At 32.8% G+C, this 19993-nt stretch overlaps 1 long non-coding RNA gene across 13 annotated transcripts in view; it reads right to left on the reverse strand.

The window, feature by feature from the left end:
* The window catches only part of LOC140621448 (uncharacterized), a 179459-nt gene that overhangs the window by 112822 nt on the left and 46644 nt on the right, over positions 1-19993 (reverse strand). For 3 of the 13 annotated variants that reach the window (XR_012021135.1, XR_012021137.1, XR_012021140.1), the window contains exon 3: positions 7323-7373. The exons of 6 other annotated variants lie outside the window; for them this stretch is intronic. This is a non-coding gene — a long non-coding RNA (uncharacterized lncRNA). Of the gene's footprint in view, positions 1-7322; positions 7374-9751; positions 9866-14032; positions 14149-15091; positions 15277-19993 lie in introns of those variants that run through there. 4 more of the 13 variants (XR_012021132.1, XR_012021134.1, XR_012021133.1 and 1 more) reach the window with 4 other exon arrangements.

Below are 19993 nucleotides of genomic sequence, written 5' to 3' on the forward strand. Positions count from 1 at the left end.
GTTCCAAATGAGATATTTTGCCCAGTGCTTCTATTGTCACTTTCTGAATTCATGTCTAGTTTTGTGGAAGCACAATATGTTGGTTTAATATTTATTGATCTCTCACAATATGTTAGGAGTGATACACAAAATAGACACAACACGGTCCTCAATTTCTAGGAATTTATATTTTAAAGTCAAGTACTACACATATCTGCTACAAACATATATTACATATATAACACTACTATTTTTTTCACTATTTTTAAACTGAATATGTCTGACAAATCAGCATAAGTACTTTGGAAGACATGAGTGATCAATATTTTTAATGAAACCGATCTCTTTAGCCAATGTGGTTAGGTTTTTTGATGGCTTGCTGTCAGAAGTTTCTTGATGGAATTGCTATGACAATATACATTTGGTAAACATTTTATTGAAAAGAAATAAACCAATGTGCTTCCTTCAATATCTTTGGATGCTAGACAATTTTTCTCTTAAGGAATTTACTCCCAAGGTGCAGTGTTTACAAAGAAAAATAGAAATTGTTTGTTAATTGATGTCTTCAACTATTGAAATGTAAGAAAACAGAAAATTAAATCACAATGGGGAAAAGGGAAAATATCCATGTCTCAACATTGTGCCTAAGAAATTAATCTTTTTTTTTAATGTTTTCTTTTCTTTTTTTCTTTTCTTTTTTTTCTTTCCTTTTTTTTTTTTTTTTTTGTTTTTGGTTTTATTTATTTATTGATGTGAGACACAGAGAGAGAGAGAGAGGCAGAGACACAGGCAGAGGGAGCAGGCTCCATGCAGGGTGCCCAACGTGGGACTTGATACCCCATCTCCAGGATCACGCCCTGGGCTGAAGGTGGAGCTAAACCGCTGAACCACCCGGGCTGCCCGGACATTATTTTATTCCTTACTGTCTAAGGTAAGTAGGATTATCACTTTTTCAGAAAAGATAGTTGAAGTTTCTGAAAATTAAGTACATTATTCAAATTCTCACATCAAATAAGTCACCTAGACAGAAATCAAAACCTGTCCTGCTGGCTCCAAATCAAAAAATTTTTCAGGAATACTTTCCTAAAGAAATGTGAGACAAAAGATCTGATGACATTTAGGATTGAAAGCCAGATCTGAATGAGTAATGTACCACTGTAGTTTAAAAAATAAGTGAGCAGGTGGGAAAAATGGTCATTCGTGTTTCTAAATTTCTCCAAATCTCTCCACGGAAACAGAGCAATTAAGATGGCAATAGGAAAAAAAAAAATAATTTCAATAAATCTAGTGACATAATGTGCTCAAGTATCTCTGTATGTAAATGAGTTTCCCAAACTACTTTATAACTAGGTGATCTACAAGATCTACAGTGATAGAGGCAGGGTGAAGAGATGAAGAAGAAAAGCCCTGCATTCAGGCAGTAGGAAATGACATCAAATGCTTGGCAGCAGCTTAAGGCACTGGTTTAAGGCCAGCCACACAAGGAGTTGTCTCCTGACTGGTATCATCACTGAGCTGTCAGTAGACCATTTCACTACTCTGTTTCTGGATGTTGGAGTATGTGCTAGGAGTAGAGAATTCCATGAACTCAATTTCATTGCTGCCCTCTATCTTTTAAGTGTTCTCTGGTCAGAGGTAATGTTGCATGGAACACGATGGCTATGAATTAGTTGTTTCTGTTTGTCTATACACAGTGATGCTGGAAAAAGAATTGAAAACCACAAAGAAAAATCCATACCTGAGATAAATTTCTAATCCCATATGGGAAAAACTCTGCCTTCACCAGGTTGATTTCTAAAACAATCCTTTACCATAGTAACTAAAAGTCAAAGGTAAATTGAAACCAAAGAATGTAACTTTTAAATAAAACTGGTGCTACAACAACACAGATAAAAATTACATCAATGACTCTGTATTCTTACTGCGATTTACAGTAGAAAAATGATCAAAACAATCTTAAACTGCATCATAGTCTTCATTTTAGTAAGAACAATGGTATTTTGAAATATTAGATATAAATACAGGTTAAAGCAAATAAGGAATGATGTAGAAGTCATTAGGAGAAAAGATTTTGTGTGTAAGCGAAATAAATAGAATAAAAATAGAAGAAATTAATGAAACTTAGACTTAATGATTTTTCTAAGCATTAGAAAAAATATACAAACATATGATTTTTTTCTATTTTTCTAAATAGTAATTATTTCCTTGCTTTTTCTTTTTCAATATTCACGACAAACCAGTAGCAGTGAACACATGGAGTCTTCAGATTGTGATCTCTAAATGTGATTAAAAGAACAAGAGCTCTTTGGAGAAATGGATAAATCTACATCCGGGGCAGTAAATATATAGGATGTCCCAGGCATTTTGTTTTGCCAGAAAGCATTGAAAATATCAATGTTCCTAAAAGAACCTGGGCTCCAACTTGGAAGGATAGTCACTGGCTAAGTGTAAGACAATTGGAGCATCAAACAGAATATTGACTGTAAATCATTGAAACACATGCAATTAGTTATTCCAAAAAAATAAATGCACAAATCTAACCAAGCATTGATATGGTATTTCCTGTACAATTCAATTTCAGGGTAACTATAACTGATCAATGAGAGTTCTTAAAGACTAAAAGAAATAACTGCAGAAATGTTGATAAAATTAGAAAATCATCATTTGCAATCCCTAGTGAAATAAGTAACCTATATAAAACACATCACTAGTTAAGCAAAACAAGTTGGAAATGTTGTGATAGAGAAAAATGAATGAATCAATATGACCACATCAGAACTCGCTGATCAAACTTAAAGTAAATTTAGAAAATCAGACACTATAGACCACCTGATTTGCTGCAGCACAACATACACAAAACTGTTAACATGAAGTATTTTTACCCAAAAAAGAAATTTAATATTAATAAGGCCTCCATATTAAATAACAGTGTGTTAGAAATATAAAAGATAAAGGTACATGTTAGAAAACACCATAAAGTTGAAATCAGCCAGATGCTACAGGACAAATTATCCAATATCTTCAACCAATAAATAGTATTAAAAGCTAAGGAGAAGGAAATCTGTTTTAGAATAAAGGAGAGAAGAAATATATGAAATGACATTGGGTGGGTCCAAAGAAGAGCTATAATTGGCCAACAGGTACTTGAAAAGATGCTCAATATCACTAATCAGGAAAATCATCATGATATCACCTCAAACCTGCTAGAAGAGCTACTATTGAAAAGATAGAAAAAAAAAAAAGGAAAAATAGATAAACGCTGGGATGACGTGGAGAATAGGAAACTCTTATGTACTGTTAGTTGTAATGTAAATTGGTACAGTCACTATAAAAAGATAGTATGGAGGTTAATTCCATATTATCAAAGATATATCTGAACTCCCATATTCACTACAGCATTATTCAAATTGCCAACTTATGAAAATAACAGGTGTCCATTAATAAATAAAAGGATCAAAAATGATTATCTATGTACATATCCATATTTAATATCTATTATATTAACATTATTAATATATCACAATATATGAAAAGTAAATATATGTGATATACACATATTCTCTATGTAAAATGGAATATATATACACATTTAATATATATAATAAAATATATCAATGTGAGATACATATATTATGTATGTATATAATGGAATATTGTTCAGGCTTTAAAATAAGGAAATCCTGTCACTTGCAACAATATAGATGAATCTGGAGGATATTATGTCAAGTGAAATAAGCTAGGGAGAGAAAGACACATACTGCATGCTAACACTTATATGTGGAATCTTAAAAAAAAGTCACTATAGTTGATAACACTGTATTTTATAATTAAATTTTTCTAAGAGAGTAGAACTTAAATGTTCTCACTGAAAAAGAAAAATTACGTTAATCTGTGAGGTGATGATGTGTCAATTAACTCCTGTCACAATGCACATGTATATGATATCATCACGCAGTACATTTCAAGTATCTTACAATTTTGTAGTATATCTCAACAAGCTGACAAAAAGCTGAATAAGGAAATATAATATTGATTTGCTTAATCAAATCAATATCAAGTGCAGGACAGCCTGGGTGGCTCAGCAATTTAGCGCTGCCTTCAGCCCAGGGTGTGATCCTGGAGATGCAGGATCTAGTCCCACATCAGGCTCCCTGCATGGAGCCTGCTTCTCCCTCTGCCTGTGTCTCTGCCTCTCTCTCTGTGTCTGTCATGAATAAATAAATAAATAGATGAATCTTTAAAAAAAAAATAAATAAATATCAAGTGCAAAAAAGGTAAATTTTTACAAAGGTAAATTTTTACAAAGGTAAATTTTACAAAAGGGAAATTTGAGCAGAATCAAAATTTAAGATAGCATTGAGCAAATATTGTCAATTATATTAAATGCAGTAACTTGTGAGATTGTTTTTTAAAAGTGTGATTTTGTTGAAGGTGAATGCTGTAATGTGTGTGCACAAAATTAAACTGTATCTAGGATTTATTTTAGGACTAAAACAGCAAATAAATAAATAACTGTAGGGATCCCTGGGTGGCGCAGCGGTTTAGTGCCTGCCTTTGGCCCAGGGCGCGATCCTGGAGACCCGGGATCGAATCCCACGTCGGGCTCCCGGTGCATGGAGCCTGCTTCTCCCTCCGCCTGTGTCTCTGCCTCTCTCTCTCTCTCTCTCTGTGACTATCATAAATAAATAAAAATTAAAAAAAAAAAATAACTGTAATACGGGAGCCTGGGTGGCTCAGTTGGGTAAGTGTTTGCCTTCCACTCAAGTCATAAGCCCAGGGTCTTGAGATGGAGCCCCAAATCAGGCTTTCTGCTCAGCAGGAAGCCAGCTTCTCCCTCTCCCTCTGCCTGCCACTCACCCTGCTTCTGCTCTCTCTCTGTCAAATAAATAAATAAATAAAAATATTAAAAAAAATAAAAATAATAATTGCTGTAACTGAAGGAAAATTTTCAAACTACTAGTAATTGTGAAAGCTGAGTGATGAAGTTTGTGACACTATTGTCTAACTTACAAATTTCTAAAATATACAAAATATAATGGGATATCTACAAAATACAAAAAAAAAAAAAATAGGAATTCCAAAGTTCCTGTCTGTGGATGAGTCATTCTAAAGCTACACCTTGATAATGCTATTCTGTTTAAGGTGGGGACCCCCAAATTGAAGGATTAATGTCAAGTTCAGGCAAGAAAATAAATGTTTTGGAAAACATATGGAACAAGTAATTATAAATGAAAATTTATAAAACTTTATGTCAAGAAAATATGAATGTAATGTCTTTACATATATACATTTTTATGATTTCATCTGATTATTATTACAAGTCATACCATTTGTGAATAGAGAAATAATGAAACCATTCCTGACTGGGTGCTACATAGCCAATGCATCTTGTATATGTGTTTTTGTTTTGGGGAGACATACTTTGACCTTTCGTTCATAAAGCTGGTTTCTTCTCCCAATGATCTTTGTCCCACTGGGTCATTTCTTCAAGCTTAAGACCTGCCATCTCCATTAAATATTTCCTGACCAATAGAATTGCCATTATTCTCCATTTTCTTTGACCTCCTTAAACAAGTAATTATACAACTATTTACTGCTAGATTTAATAAGTATCACTATTTAATTATATGTTGCCTTGTGCTATTTTAATTACTCCTGCATTATACTTCTACTACTATAGGAGCCATAAATTTAGTGTTTAGTTTTATATTGCTTGTTTTGTGTTAATATTGTGTGTACAATATTTTTTTTCTCCATACATTTATTTGAATCCATTTTATTGCCTGGCCTTGTATTAGGTTTTTCATTGAATATTACAGGGAGTAATTTTCAACACTTTCAAAGAAAGGAAACCAAATTATATGGAACCCTAGTAAGCCAAACACCAGGTAGGTTCTTATATATGATGAATATAATTACATCATTTTTCCCTGGTTTAGAGGAGAGGAAACTAATGATCTGAAAATCCATGTGGTTTATTCTATTGCCTTTGTTGTCTTTGTATGTGTGGAAGTAAAAAGAAACAGAAAAATATAAGGATAATAATGACAGTAACACTTCCATGTTATGAATTTTTTTTTTAATTTTATTTATTTAATTGGGGCAGAAAGAGAGGACTAGCAGAGGGGAGGGGCAGAAGCAGGGACCTCAATGTGGGACTCTATCCCAGGACCCCAGGGTCACCACCTGAGCCGAAGGCAGATGCCTAACCAACTGAGCCATCCAAGCACCCCTAAATCTTTTCTTATTTAATAATGTCTATTCTATTTTCACACAAAATTCTTTTTCTCTTTTCAAGTTTTATGCCCTTTTTAGTCACTTTCTCTCTAAAACTTAGTATCATCTTATTCATATATATTTGTTCAGCTTTGCATCTGGATCAGTAACACACCAAGGAATATACGAGTATGACATTTTTAAATTTTTAATTAAAATTGTAGTTGCAACCAAACTGCAAGAGATTAACACGTTATGCTAAGACTGAGAACACTGAATATCTCCAGTATATTCTTTTCTATTGATGTGTCCACTAAGTTATCTGTAATGCTCTCAGGCAATTCAAAGTGTCTCTATAAGAAAGCTCCTCTGGTTTCCTTGCCATCAGGAAAATGAATAATGTGTAGCAAAATCAATTAATCAATCAGTCAATCAATAATAAATTTTCTTAATGAGAAAGACATTCATAAACCCTAATCAGAAAAGGGGACTCACTTGTGCAGTCCAAGAAATGCATCCAACTTCTCTTGCTTCCTGTCCTACCTTTGACGCTAAGGTGTACCCTATTCTCCATCAGTTGCCCCGCCCTTGGTCTGGAAAAGGCTGTTGTAACTCCAACTGGTCTCGTTTGCTTTCCTCTTAGCTCAGTATCGCTGGCCCCAAACAGTGCAGGAATTACTGTCACTAAATGGGTCATGTGATAACAGACTAAGAGAAATGAATGACAGGCTGTAACTGGAAAACAAAGGCCATGCTCCTCCACTCATATATTTTTGTTTTTTATTGAAAAGCTTCAGAAGCTTAATTACAGTTTACTTTCTATGTTTCATTCATAATTTCCTATAGCTTCTCTATTGTGTTCATTTCCCTGAACTCCAATCTTTCAATATTTTGTTCCTACAGTTAATAGAAGCATACAATTTCCCTTTACCTTTTATGTTCCAAACTAACACTTGGAAATAAAATAAAAGACTCATTTTAAATGGCTCCACACTAAACTAATATCTTCCAGCTGCTGTAGGAGAGTTATGGAAAAATATAATACAACTAATATATAGCTTTAATTATCAGTGTATCAACAATTTTGAAAATTCATCCGACAAACTGAATAGGTTTTAATCATTTACCTTTCTGTCAGAATCAAGATTCATGAAGTCTCTTTTTTGTTTTCCACTGAACTAATGGGTTGGCAGAGAAAATAGAATACAGCATCAATTTCAACATTTATATTCTTATAAGTAATTCTCTAAGTCCATTTAAAAAATAACAATCTCCATGTACCAGTTTATCAAACAGACTACTGAAGAGTCTCAGGATCGCCCTTTATCATTCTCATCCTGCCAAGGCTTGACAAGTGTGGCTTTCTAACTAAAGCAACTAAGACTTACATTTTACCCACAATATATAGAAGATACCTTAAAACAGAGTAGAGTTTAGTAAATATTAAATCAATACATAATATCTATGCTTTAAATGTTTGTTAACAATAAAAATATCAGGGCCCCTGGGTAGCTCAGTGGTTACATCTGCCTTCAGCTCAGCTCATGATCCTGGGGTGCTGGGATCAAGTCCCACATCAGGCTCCCCAGTCGGGGGCCTACTTCTACCTCTTCCTCTGTCTCTGCCTCTCTCTGTCTCACATGAATAAGTAAGTAACATCTTAAAAAATAAGAATATCAATTTTACTGCATTTGCAATTCATTGTGTAGTTAGAAATTATACAACAAGATCTGAAAAATGAATGTTAGGGAAATTACCATTTTGGATCTTCTCTGGATCATGGTATTTTCACATTGAACAAATACTCTATTTATCTTTTCTATGATAAAACTATGACACTAACAAACTGAAGAAATTTGTTCCCAGAAGTAACATAGATTCATTCTGTCTCAACTACTTAATACATTTTGATTCTGTTTTCTTTTCTTTTATGAGATTTTTGCATCTTAAGAATAGTTAAGATGTCTAACTCATATTCGTATACCCTCCATCACCTGGTTTCATGTAATGAACAAGGATGACGCTCAGTATTTATTGATTGAACATATACATTTAAAAAATCAAGTAAATATGTTGGCAAATGTTCTGGTAATAAAAACAAATCTCTTCTGTAGTTGGATGCTGAATATTGTACTGCATTAAGTAAATGTCTCTAATATTTAGTTGATGAAATGTATAGGACAAATATATATATATATTTGTATATATATACATATATATATATATAAAGTATTAGTACTTTCAATAACCACCCACTGATGCCTAGCCTCCTGCTCTACCATCAAGATTCAAGTTATCTTAATAATAGAATCTATTTTGTATATTTATAATCCTATAAGGATAAATTCAATATTATTTAAGTATTGTTTTTTGGTATTACTATCAAAATATCCATATAAGAATACAAGAAACTTTTTCTATACTTTAGAGTACAGAATTTCAAATTCTGATTTTAAATTAATTTAATGATCTCTATTAAAGATGTATATGACTAGTATAGCATGCTATTTTCTGTTTTATTCACACTTGCATTGTACATCTTTATATTTCCTTGAATTATAAAATGGGGCGATCAGTTCAAGATTCACTTCTCTTTATAAAATGTCATTTTAGAAAATATCATAATAAGCTGTAATAACTGAAATCTGAAACAAACCTTACATTACATAGTGTTAAGATTGTACATTTCAAGGGTATAAATGTAGTGTATCTGTGACACTCATAGGTTTGGAAAAACGTATGTACAGAGCAAAACTTTCTATGTGAATTTAACACCGGCTCCAAAAGATACTTTGACTATGCTTTCTTTATTAGATAATATTATTGAATCAATGATAAATTTCCTTATAAAGTCATATATAATTTAAATGCTTCAGCATTTGGGAGTGAGGTCAAAGGATATTTACAAAAGGTTTCAAATAATTCAACAGAGAAATAGAACAAGAGGAAAAATGTGTGAATGTGAGTGAAAGTGTTATCTATATGGTTTTTTTTTTTTTTTTTCATCATTTTGGCAGGTTTGGGAATTTATAAAGTAAAATGTGAAGTAGAAAAGCTTAAACTGTATATCCAGAAAAATGTGTGAAAATAAGACCACTGTTAATTATTTCCATTTGCTTGGAAATATTTCCTAACTGCACATCACAGTTTGATAATAATAAGCACTGGTAAAATTTCTCTTAATATACATTGAATTAGCATAATATAGTTACCACAAAGTAAGCAGTGAGTTTTCTACAATCTCTGGGTGTAAATATCTTGCATTTAAAAAAAAAATTTTCTGATATTGAAGAGCTAATGTTAGACAAATTGCTTTTCATAATTCTCATTGTGTTTTACATAAATCAGTCTAAATAAACTTGGAACTCTTATTTATATTAAGTTATGAATTATATGCAAATGAATATTTGACGTGTGGCCACATTATAATGAAAGCATGCAAATCTATGCAATAAGTAATTTAGATTTTCTTGAAGTATGACATTGGAATAAGAAGGAACAACTAAAAAAACGGGCTAGTAGTATTCTCTTATGTTCAGCGGTGGAGTCTAGGATCTAATATTCCAAAACACATTACAACATTTATTGGTTCTTTATAGGGCACTCTGTACATGGTATTCCTTTTCAGAGGAAATCTCAGATGTCAGCTGTTGAATATCAACGTTCACATCTGTAAATTAAATACATTAGACCAAATGATTACTTCCAAAAAAATTAATATTTTTAATTCTATGAATTATAGTAAGCATAGTAGGCATGTATTTGTTGTATGTGGATATCTTTGTTAAAGATAACTAAGCACTGGGGCTCCTGAGTGGCTCAATCTGTTGAGCATCTGCCTTTAGTTCAGGGTTCTGGGGTCTGTGCCCTCACCTGGGCTCGTGGCTCAGCGGAGGAGTTTGCTTCTCTCTCTCTCTCTCCGACCCTTCCCCTGCTCATGCGCTCTCTCTCTCTCTCTCTCTCTCTCTCTCTCTCTCAAGTAAATAAATAAAATCATTTTAAAAATTAAAAAAAAAAAGATAAACTAAGCATATATTCCCAGAACGCTGACCATGTGCTACACAGTTAAAGTATTTTTCTTATTTCGGCCTTATAACAGCTCTGTGAGGTATGTCTTATTCTCCTCCATTTTCCAGTTTAGAAACTTAAACTGGAACAGAAAGAATAAGTGGCATAAAAATCTCACAGTACATTAATGGAGGGCCTGGGATTTAAATATAGATATATCTGGTTGCAAAATAAATAAAGGTGTATCTTCCCATATTATCCTCCCTCTAGGTCTTGTTGCATCCACTGTATTTACTTAACAATTAGAAATTCATTCTTCTCTATCTAGTTCTGGAAGCATTTAATGTGTTTACTTGGAAATTACAGCAATAGCTTAACTTCTTTTCCAGCCCACAGAACCTAACACAATTTTGTATGAAGGGCAGCCATTAAATAAACAATTAATGATTAAAATAATTGTTTCCGTTTCGGGCAGCCCAGGTAGCTCAGCGGTTTAGCGGCGCCTTCAGCCCAGGACCTGATCCTGGAGACCCGGGATCGAGTCCCCCATCGGGCTCCCTGCATGGAGCCTGCTTCTCCCTCTGCTTGTGTCTCTGCCTCTCTCTCTCTCTGTGTCTCTATGAATAAAAAAAATTTAAAAAATCTTTAAAAAGTAAAATAATTTTTTCCATTTCTGTTTACCACAGGAGGTGGTGACACTCCTGATTATGTTTTAATGTTAACATTCAGGCAGTTTTAGATATAAGATGCCATTATTATTTTTTTTACAATTCAGAGATTTGAGTTTTTAAATATCAAATTTTCAGCCAGTCGCCAATCTACAGGTGTATGTTGAGCAACCTCAGGGAACGTATCAAAATCATCAACAGTCATTTCCATAAAAATGTAAGTTTCTCCAAAAATAGATGAAATTTTACTTACTGGTCTAAACCTGCCTTTCCCAACAGATCAGCATTTTTCATATGTACTTATGTAGATGTTTATTTGAAATAACTGCATCATTTCTAAGTCACGTTACCCCAATTCTCTGCATGTCCTTGAAATTCCTTTATCATCCTCATCATTGTGCTGCATGTTCAGCCCTATTAGTTTTGAGCTTAATGCTGTGCAGTTTAGCTGGCTGATAAAAGCCTTATTGTAGTGTTTTTAATACCTACAGCGCCTCTGTGATTTTGCTCAAATTAATTGTTCTTTTGTAGCTATTTTAGCTTTTTAGTACTTTGAAGCTGTTACTGAGAAAATAGACAAGGGGGAACTGTGGTTTACAGCACGACAGCTTAATTTACATAGGCAATGTGAAGTGGAATGATGAGGAAATTAAATCGAGAAAGGGAAAAAAAAAAAACCTGCATGATTGAAAAACATTTGTATTTGACCTGAATGATCCAGCTTGAAAAATACCTAAATGGAACTACCCAGATGACTGCTGTGGCCTTGCTTAAGTTTACTTGAATAATAGACTAAAAGACTGAAAGCTCATATTTCTTTAAAAAGCAAAAACAAACAAGATTTATGATTAACACTCAATTTGCAGTAAAGGATAGGGAGATAACTGATAATATTTGAACATTTTTCAGAAAGTGATAAAAGAAATATCCTAGTCTATGTCCCAATCTGTGTACAAGGGATTATAGAAAGGGACATCTTTCGTATCTTCACATGGCAACTCTGATGAACACTCCACATGCTGACTCCCTGATGTATGTGTCTATGAAGTCATCCTTTTCAGATTTCTCGGTTTCTGTTTTCACATCCTTATGTTATCACAAGGGATCATATAGTTCATCATGTGGAATGTTTTAACAGTCTTTTCATATCATTAGATCTCTTGGAATGCATTTTTTAAATTAAACAAATCACTTAGGTCATTGAACTTGGAGCTAGGGACAAAGGCATGAGAAGAGGAAGCACAACATGTGCCTTATAGGAGCTTATATAATATATATAATATTATATATATATATATATATGCATAATGAAAGTCTGGATACACACTTGCAAATTAAAAACACAAAACTTAAGATTTAAATATTAATATCAATATTAAATTATATAGTCAATATTATGAATGGCATTTGCTGTGCAGTTTATAGAATCAAGGAAGAAGATAGGTTACGAATTACCTTAATGGTGGAGGCTGTGATTTCTTGTGTGATATGGAGGTAAATGGGAGTAGAGAGGAGACCAGGCTGTGGATGTAGTTTCAGTGATAATCATTTTCCATTTTCTTACTAAAATGTTTTGTGTGGTTTTTTCTAGGTTTGTGTGTGTGTGTGTGTGTGTGTGTGTGTGTGTGAGGGACGGATCGTAATATCCCAGAAATGACTGGGATCAACCAGAATTTAATTCATATTCAGTATGAGCATCATGAGGACTATAGTTTGAAGCATGATTACTTTTTAGTTATCTTTTAGTTTCTAAAATGCTGGGGCCCCTGTAGTACTGATTCCAGTACTTCCAGGATTAGCAAAGAAGGTGAAAAAAGAGGTAGTGTTGGAAAAGAGAAAGAAATAGTGGAAAGATAGAGAAGGAAAAAAAAGGAGAGGTAGCAGAATGAGAAGGAGAAAGAGGAGAGAAGGAAGAAGAGAGAGAAGGATGGAATGAGAGAAAGAAATAGAGATACAGAGACAGAGAGACAGAGTGAGATGATTTACAGAAAGATTGGCAATGATTAAGGTAAGGTTGACCAGAAATTTTTGATATGGAGGAAGCTGAGTTACCTGATATATAGGTTTTTGAAGTTTAATCATAAATGACACTATTACTGCTTACTATTTTCTTGGCTCTTATTTCCCAAGGTCAGTCATTCTAAAGTGCAGTTAGCAGCAGAGCAGGCTCAGACAAATACAAAATTAGATAAGAAAAGCTGTCTAAACATCTATGACTATCAAAAGTATTGGTTTTAATAAACATTTGCTCTTAGGACAAAGGAACTCTTTTGATAATATTAATGGTTATCCATTTTTCTACATCTGGACATGGGGCAAGTCGGCTAAGTACCATGAAGTAATTAATGTTTTGATTTAAAAATGGGTTTTGATTGTGATGTGATCTTGGTTGTTGTTGTTTTCTCTTTAAACTATAATATGTATTTTACTGTCAGCCTTCCCTGAACATTCTAATGTAAAATCCCTATATCTATTTACATGACTTTTACAAAGTTGTGAGTTCTTTAATATTCTGTATGTCATGAAGATTACACTTATACACCATTATAAATTAATGGAAAATATCAAATTAATAAAACTGGATTAGGACTAGGCAAACTTTTTTTGTAAAGGGCCAGATAGTAAATATTTTAAGCTTTGAACATCATAAGGTCTCTGTCATAACTGTTCAACTGAATGATTGTAGCACAAAAGTAGTACAGGCAATACTTCAACAAATGGGCCTGTCTGCATTTCATTATAAGTTTATTTATAAAAACAGGAGGCATATTGGATTTAGCCTTAGTTTGGTGACTTCTTTACCAAATATCTGTAAAATTTTCTGAAAACTTTACATATCTGTAAATACATGTATTCATTTACTTTTATATTATTTCTCATTATTTGAGAGGTACTAGAGGTTAATTTGGATATCAGGTGTTAAAGAGAAAAATATATAAAAAATTGGACATAAATTAAATTGAATTGTTAAAAATGCAAAACAGTTTGAAACATGAAAACACTAAGCAGTTTTGTTCATTAATCCAAACTGCTAGTATTCCTACCATTTTATTGGCAATATTTTTATGTAACAAATATCTTTTCATTCACTATTCTACAGTACTTATAAATCTTTTTAAAATACTTTTTAAGATATTATGTTAATAAAGTATTTTATACCTGCTTTGAAATTAGATTGATTTCCTGTAATAGAGAACATTACTCTGTCGTTGATGTTTGACCCTAACTAGGCTTCCTGTCTGCCTCTTCACTCCTTTTTTGTTTTCCCTCTTCACTCCTATAATAAAGAACATTACTCTGTCATTGATGTTTGACCCTAAGTAGGCTTCCTGTCTCCCTCTTCACTCCTTTTTTTTTCCCTCTTCAGTCTTAACACCCGGTCACTTCTCCATCTTTGTGACTTAGAAGGACCCACTTATGAGTACTTTCTGCCCCTGGAGGATGGTGGGCATTTCAAACAGCACAGTCCATCTAGACCACATGAGAAATCTCATTCCAATTTCATTCCCTACTCACAGTAAAAATCTGAAGCTAACTCTCACCACTTCCTATTCTTTTTTTTTTTTTTAATATATGTAAAGCTATTAGCAGAGTTCCTCTTTTTTTTTCTTTTTTTTTTTTCTTTTCTTTCTTTTTTTTTTTTTTTTTTTTTTTTTGGAGAGTGAGAGAGAGAGGCAGAGACACAGGCAGAGGAGAAGCAGGCTCCATGCAGGGAGCCCGACTTGGGACTCGATCCCCAGTCTCCAGGATCACACCCCGGGCTGCAGGCAGTGCTAAACTGCTGAGCCACCCAGCCTGCCCCCTTTTATTTTTCAGGTTCATAATTTATTGTACAAATTGAGTATCACATGATGAGCTGACATTAGCTTCTCCAAGCATGGGAACTTAACAGATGAGTTAAGTTAAAGTCCAAGTTAAAGTCCATTTTTGTTGCTTTCACAGCTTGCTCTTCAGACTCCTACGTGAGCTCTTCCCTTCCCCAAAATCTTCAACTTGATGTGAGCACTGAATGTACTTTACTTTTATTTACTGGTGAGTGATTTGAATCATCTGACTCTACATCTAAAATTTTAGGGTGGGTGACCATGCCAGCCTGTAAGCTATCTTATCAAAACTCTTTTATCAAAGGAACTCCTTATATAAAAAAATATTTTTGTATGTAATATTCCATCTGCCTGGGCACTTTTGCATCTGAGGCTCAAATATCTTCTACCTCTTACTTCAGGTCTCTGTTCAGTGGTCTCCTTATTAGAGAACATCACTTTCCTCTTCATTTTTAGTCAGAGTATTTGCCATCTTCTAATATGTATTCTACATTTATTTATGTTTATTGACTCTTTTAAAATATAGGCTTCATAAGGACAGGCATTTTCATCTGTTTTGTTTGTAGCTAAATTTGCAGCACCTAGAACATAATACATAATAAATTCTAATATGTCCTTTGTAACTGAATAAGTCAATATATTAGTGTTGATACTACATATAATTTTTCTTATATATCCCTCCAATCCTCCTGTGGTATTCTAATATTTTTCTGCATATTAAAAAATAAATATAAGGAAGGAAACACAAGATAGCTTTTAGATGTATGAGAAATTAAATTTAGCAATTCCCATCAATGTCACATTTATTTATTCTCTTTGAGGTAATGCAAGCATTTTTTTTTTACATCTGGTTCCATAAATTATTTTCCTGCCATATATATTTTTTACATATAAAAGTTCTCAACTACCCAACATAACCTGTTACTCCAATATCCTGTGTAATCTTCATATTAGCTTTTTTTTTTTGCTTCTGAATGATGCTGAAGCAAAATATTGTTAGTAATAATAACATACCAAGACTTTTTACATATAACACTTGAATTTATAATGTAACTTTATTGTATTTTATGAAATCAAAGATGCCATCACTTGTAAAATATACCATTATTATATATCCACTAAAAAATAGTCTGTCAATTAAAACATGGCATACACTTTCATTAGAATGTAATTATACTTATAATATTTTATATTTGTCAGGAAAGCTCTTTTAGTTGTATTTGCATAAATTTAGACATAGATAGAAATATATATCGTTGATATAGATATTAGCAAATACAGTGGATCAGGTATCCTTAAAATATTTTTTTTGGAATCTAATTCTTCTAAATTACTTTTCTACTTAGAGTCATCCTATGTATATTTCGTCAGAAGATATTCTCTGTGCAATTGAGATGCAAAATTTCTACAAAAGTTTTTCATTATTGTCAAAGGGAAGATTTTTCCAACCTGTTAACTCTCATTCTGCAAAATTTGAAGATGTTAATTTATTTATTAGACCAGAAATTTTCATCAGAAGATATTTAAATAACAGTCAAGATTCTCGTTCCTTCTTCAAATGGTTCTTAAATTATGTGTTGACTGAAAGCAAAGGGTTTGCATTTGTCCATTTGTGACAAGAAAAGTACCCTTCTTTGCACATGTACAAACAATAGCAATTACAAAATGGTTGCTCCTGGACAAGAGCAAGGGAAATTCAGAGATGTCAAAATGAGAAATATTTGAATGGGCCATTTATATCATACCGCATGTCATTAGTTTTAAGAACCTAACAGATCATATATTAAAACCCATGTAGATAAGGAAATTAGGGCCTGCTCAAATTCAAATTCATTTGACTAGCAAGTAACTGACTTAGGACTAAGTTTAAATCCAGTACCCCTACTCTGGTAATTTGCAATAAATTATAAATATTCCTAAATTATTTAAGTAATAATTTTTCTGCGAGGATTTCTTTAGATTTAGATTTTGTGCTGTTAGAATTATAGAAACATGTGGTTCCAATGATTCTTCTTATGTTGTTGAAATCCCACTTTTCCTACTGATATAAGCCTTTCTTAAAAGTACAGATTAAAGTACAAAATACAAATTTAACTTGTGCTTATTACTTGTTTATGTTTCAAATCTTAATTTAAAAATATATTTGACTTGGAAAGATAGAAAGCCCTTACTTATTAATCTAGATAATTCATTTAGTAGCAAGACACACTCTTAATCAAAACATCAAATTTTGTTGTTACTTAAGTAGAGACAATTTTGTATGCCTTTATTCAATGTTAAGATTTTAATACTTTAAAATTAGAAGAGATCTTCCAGATATATAATCTCTAGTATAATTTACCGTTTTTCAGGAGTTAACACCAGAAATGTTAAATAACTCTCTCTATGTTACACTGCTGGCTAGTGTCTGCATTCAAACAAAATCAGAGTCCTTGATGCAAAGTTCACTTTTTCTTCCCACTACTTTGTACTGGATGGATTATATCTGTGGATTTTTATTTCTGTGAGTGCAAGTATTTTGTATTCTTACTCTATATATCCCTAGTGCCTAGCACCATGTACTATCACAATATTGATATTCTCTAGACTTGCAAATAAAATTTGACCATCTGATCCCAAGCAAGATTTTAAATAGGACAAAACCTTAAGAAACACCAACAAATTTTGCCTATAACAGAGTGGCATCCATATATTTTTATATTTATTTATTTATTTATTTATTTATTTATTTATTTATTTATTTTATGATAGTCACACACACGGAGAGAGAGAGAGAGAGGCAGAGACATAGGCAGAGGGAGAAGCAGGCTCCATGCACCGGGAGCCGATGTGGGATTCGATCCTGGATCTCCAGGATCGTGCCCTGGGCCAAAGGCAGGCGCCAAACCGCTGCGCCACCCAGGGATCCCCCATATATTTTTAAAAACATAATTTAGGTTTTTTTTTTTTTTTTTTGCCATTTCCTAAGTGTAATAAGAGTTAAACCAGTTATGTATGTACATATGGTATCTGTCTGTCTATCTATCATCTATCTATATGCATACACACAAATACACACACAATGAAATGTGGAAGAGATGCAAGGCTGGCTCCTAGAATCTAAAAGTTCCTACATAATCCTCCAGATGCCTTAGGATATGGTGGAGCAACAGAGAAGATGGAGTCTGGGACCTCTACAGAGTAATCCGCCATGTGCTCCTTAGCAGAGGATGTGATACAGCATTTGACTACCAGTGACCTTCTGACCATACATCAAAAGAAGGGTCATCTGCTTCTAGATCAGAGTTGACAATGGAAAACTAAAACTGGAAAGTAAAATTGTTGAGAAGGGAAGACTATTACATAAGATGTATAAGATAGATAGATAGATAGATAGATAGATAGATAGATAGATAGATAATAAATATAGAGATGCTCTCTCTATTAGCTTATATATGTTATAACATATAAAAATATATACATACATATAACTCATTTGATTATTATTATGGATAGGCAATTTAAAAATGAAAACATTTTTAAATGAAAAATATGCTATTTCATTTTGAGGGTATGAATCTTAGTGATTGAAGTGGCTGATATATACATTTATACACATATACTGTTTGTGTGCACACACATACAGTATTAATTGTCTTTTCTTTATTCATTATTGGCTCATTGACATGAACATTTTAGAATGATATATATTTTATTAAAAAGCAAATAAAAAGTTATTTCTTCCCCTGAAATAATATTGAATCAAGATGATGATTTAATTTTGTGTATTGCATTTGTGCACACTATTCAACTTCCAAAGTTATTATCAATGTGTTTAGCCCATATCAGTTAAGAAATCAAATCCCATTGCACAAGCATATATAATGCTTTTCTGCAATATAGTAGAATTAAAATTGCAGTGCCTTCCAATCAGACCATAAGCAATGTAGTAATCAAGCAATAATTTAGCAAGTTCATTTTTCTATTACACTGTTTTCAACACAAAGCTACTGCATAAGTATTTCCATAGCTTTGAGGTCAAATTGAAAGAGAATTTGCAAGAGTAACTATAAAAAACACCTTGAGCTAAGTGTAATGGAGGTTGACTTTGAGACTCACTTAGTCAAGCTTAAAATTGGTCTCTAATTACAGTCAAAAGAAAAGATAACAGTATTTTACTGAAAAATCTAAGGCATTAACAATTTAAAAATTTACAGCAGTAGCAGATGTTCAGGGGAAAAATTAAAACTCACTCTAACATTATCAATAGTTTTTGCTCAATCTCTCTATTGACTTATTTCTCCTAAGTTTTATAATAAAATAACTTTAAAAATATACTTTCATAAATATTAAAGTAATCTTAAGGTAATGTGCTATTTCAGTCTGATTATTCTTGTCATAGTATGAAGTATGTTGCATTGTCTTAAACATGCATTTGTTAGGCAAGTTACCAAATTCTATGTTAGGCATAAAATAATTTGCTTGATTGTTTTAAAAGTATGACAAGTAATGAAGAATAAAAAAGATATTAGAACTCAGTGCATCCTGTAGATGTTGCTATAAAGTAGGAGTGGGAAAACTATAGCCTATAGTCCAAATCTGGCCTTCTGCCTATTTTGCTAAATTTTTTATTGGAATACAGCCATTCCAATACCCATTTTTTTGGTATTTGTCTACAGCACTTTCACACTATAAGACAAAGTTGACTAGTTAAGACACACATTGCATATAACCCACGAAGACTAAAATATTTACCATTGGTTCTTTACATAAATATTTTGCCAAGCTCACGGTAAGATCTTGAGAAAAAGAGATCTAAAAACTATACCTTTTTTGGAGTTGAACTGCCTATATCAAAGTACAGTCATTTTATTCTTATTAGAACATAACCCATGACTTCCATCTATCAAAGTTATTATGGACTGCTCTTCCTTCAGTTATTTGTGTAGCTTACTGATTCTCCTCATTCAAATCTCCACACAAAAGTCTTCTAGTCAGGCTTTCCTTACAGATCATATTTAAAATACTGTCTACACATTTGCCCCATTAATCTCTATCATATCAATTGACTGTATTTGTCTTGACAGCAATTGTTACCATGTTGTTGAACAGAGTTAGATGCTCACTAGATCTATTTTTTGTTCCTCTGGGTAGGAAGATCATATTTTTCAGTCTTTCTTGCACTTAATGAGTCCTTAAGTTTTGGTCAATGAAATATAGGAGATAGAGCAGAATGACAAGAGACCTGTCAAATTATTATGTTGTACAGCTGAAACTAAAGTAACATTGTGTGTCAACTATACTTCAACTTAAAAAGGC

This window comes from Canis lupus, chromosome 30 (genome assembly GCF_048164855.1).
Source record: "Canis lupus baileyi chromosome 30, mCanLup2.hap1, whole genome shotgun sequence".
NCBI lineage: Eukaryota > Metazoa > Chordata > Mammalia > Carnivora > Canidae > Canis > Canis lupus.